This window comes from Sinocyclocheilus rhinocerous, unplaced genomic scaffold, assembly GCF_001515625.1.
Source record: "Sinocyclocheilus rhinocerous isolate Xijiao unplaced genomic scaffold, SAMN03320098_v1.1 scaffold1565, whole genome shotgun sequence".
Lineage (NCBI taxonomy): Eukaryota > Metazoa > Chordata > Actinopteri > Cypriniformes > Cyprinidae > Sinocyclocheilus > Sinocyclocheilus rhinocerous.
In genome coordinates this window covers 592,899-596,377 of record NW_015655464.1, presented here as the reverse complement: position 1 = coordinate 596,377, position 3,479 = coordinate 592,899, and positions in this window count along the sequence as shown.

The following is a 3,479-nucleotide window of genomic DNA, read 5'->3' as shown; positions in this document are numbered from 1 at the left end:
ACGACATAGGGAATCAAGATTGTGTGGTAGCTTATGTTTTTCTTCCACCGTTACTGTGATAGACTGAAGTGCATTGAGAGACGGAATGGTGGAAAACGTCCCAGGTTACGTATGTAACCATGGTTCCCCGAGGGAACGAGACGCTGCGTCAGAAAACGCTAGGGGAATGCCTTCAGCGATACCAAGCTCTGAATCATATGTGTAATCAGTCTGCTCACAATGCGGACAGTCGGCCCTCTCGAGAGCCGACGCCGCGTGCTCCGCTCCCAAGCAGACCACGCACAAACTGTGTGTATCCCCGCTCGTGATGTAGCGTGGGCAGGGAGGAACACACAGTCTGTAACGCGATCTGCTTTCGCCCTTTTTTGTCTTTTGCTTAGACATCTTTTATCTCTGCTGGAGCTTATATTTTGAATGCTTGTGCACTTTTTTTTTTTTTTGGACAGACAACAATAAATAAGACTCACAGAACATAAATCGTGACCGACACACACAGAGAGCTTTGCTGAATGACAGAAAGCTAGCGCCGGCTGCACCTCACATGCTTTTAAAGCTTCCTGGTCATGCCGTCCCCCGCCGCTGACGTCTCGCCCATCGTTCGACTGATTACACATATGATTCAGAGCTTGGTATCGCTGAAGGCGTTCCCCTAGCGTTTTCCGACACAGCTCGAGTTCCCGAAGGGGAACCAGCTGAAGGTGATGGTGGAAAACCACAGAGAGCTGTGATCATGATTACACAAGGTCAATAAGCAAAAAACCTGCAAATACCCATAGAGACTACAACTGTCAGTGTACAAAGATTTGAAGGGAAGAAAAACATGTTTCATCAAGATGATCTCTAGACAACATTACCTATAACAGCAGTCCAACATAAGCCTGATTACATAAGACATTACCAACACAGAAGAGACAGAGGGATAAATAGTAAAATAGGTTTATAGAGTCCCTCATTTTACAAAAGCACATGGTTTAGTTCATATTTTGATAATATTACTGGTTACTGGACCTTTGCTAAACTTTTTCAGGCAACACAAGGCAACATCCATGAAACGCTGCTGAAAAATGCTGTTTTGGTTTGACAGATAGCTGAATAATTGCAAAGAAAGACTCAACATACGCAGCTATTATCAGCAATTTGAATCTTTTGCTGTCAGAACAATTGCCATTCACCCTGTATTTAGACATAAGGACCTCACTAATATAGAGGAATTTGTTATAAGATGAGTGAGTCTAGGCATGCAGTTCCTGTTGGGAATGTCTGTGACTTTGCTCTGCTGATTTCAGTAATGGTTTTGGACTTGGGGCAACACATTTATTGAAGAATAACTTTGAGGAATTCCATTCTGGACAATCAAATCTTAAGAGTAACTGAATGTTCATGTTCTTCTCAGTTAACCCAATCAACCTATGGTCTTATTACATCTGAGACATTAAACAGAAGAAAACTTTAAAGTAAAGTTTAAAGGAGAAAATGGACTGTGTACTGTGGTACCAGAAGTCATACATTGTTTGTGAGATGTTTGCTAGCTGCAAAAAATAAAAACACACACACACACACACACACACATTCTAATAACATAACACTCACCTCGTCAGGCATTTACTGATGTTTTATACGTTTTATGGGAAATTGTACTTCTTGATGGCACGTTGGCGTAAAGAGAAAAATGTGGGATAAGTAGGATCAGACTATGCTCTCATGGAAGAGGAATGCAATTGCAAGGTCAGGTAGAATTAACACTTATGTAGCTTATAACAATATAATGTTTTGGTTTTGTCAGTTTTGTGTAAAAACCAAACATTTTATAAAAGGAAGTCTCAGTGTAAAAAAACAATTTTTTTGGCACTTTTCAGAATTAAACACAGACCAAAGCATTTTACTTATATAAATGCACATTCTGTTATATAATACAAGCTTTTCTAGATATCTGAAATGGCACAGAGACTTTTTTAGAGTTGCTCAATTACAGCCGTAAGAATGTTACCACACAGCAACAGTTCATACAGTGTTTCTGGCCGCAATGAATCAAACCATGGCACCACCGAACACATCAGTCACAGATCTGATGACACAAGCACTAGGGCTGTAATCAGCGTCTCACAAACATACAACAAGGGGATTTTCTGGTCTGTTAGCCACCCGCCTACACAGACACCCCCTCTTTTGGTGCTACAGCATCAATTACAGCATGTGTTGGCTTTGCCCCTTCTAAGTGTTACTGGAAATGTTGCAGTGTATGAGTGTGAGCATGCACGTGTGTATGGTGATGACTTATTTCCTGTGATGTGTATTCCTTCAAACAATGTAGCATTGCAATCCCCAATGTCCTATATGGAAATTAACACGTCTGTGTTTGCATGACAATCAAAAACCTTATCCTACAACTGTTTCGTACGGTGGCCGAGAGAGCCCAACGTGCTGCAACTTAAGAAAACACATGCAAATAGAAAAAGCATCAGCAAATTAAGAAAACATCTTCATCAGTTTGTCAACACACGCGCTGCAAATACTCACAACACGACCAAATACAGAAACGCGTTGCATGTAGCACAGACCACAACGGAAATGTTTCAAGGGGACCCGAACAACCCTTACGAAAATTAACCATGGTTTTAGCCTAGTAAAAGTGTAGTAATTATGTTTTTGGCGCATACCATTTTACCATTACTTATATTATTTACATATTTTTTGGGTGATTACCATTTGTGTAACTACACAAATACCGTGGTTAAACTAGTGTAATTTGTCATTACCATGGTTTAACTATAGTAGCCTAACCATGTTTTTTTAATAGTAAAACCATGGTTAATTTTCGTAAGGGAAGTTGTAAAAGTAAGTTAGCCAGCTTGCATAACGTTTAACAGTTACAGAGTTACATTGTGTGTTTCGTCAGCTTATTTAGGCTAATAATATCGAAAAAAGCTAAGGAATCATATGATCAGGAAATCGCACCTTTCAGAATAGACACATGTCCCAGCCAGGATCCTCACTTGTTGCGGTTCCCATATACATTTCCGATGTGGTCTGTGTGTATTTGCAGCGCGTTTCTGTATTTGGTCGTGTTGTGAGTCTTTGCAGTGCATTTCTGTAGTTGGTCGTGTTGTGAGTCTTAGCAGCGCGTTTCTGTATTTTGTCGTGTTGTGAGTCTTTGCAGCGCGTTTCTGTATTTGGTCGTGTTGTGAATCTCTGCAGCGTTTCTGTATTTGGTCGTGTTGTGAATCTCTGCAGCGTGTTTCTGTATTTTGTCGTGTTGTGAGTCTTTGCAGCGCGTTTCTGTATTTGGTCGTGTTGTGAATCTCTGCAGCGTTTCTGTATTTGGTCGTGTTGTGAATCTCTGCAGCGTGTTTCTGTATTTGGTCGTGTTGTGAATCTTTGTAGCGTTTCTGTATTTGGTCGTGTTGTGAATCTCTGCAGCGCATTTCTGTATTTGGTCGTGTTGTATCTTTGTAGCGTTTCTGTATTTGGTCGTGTTGTGA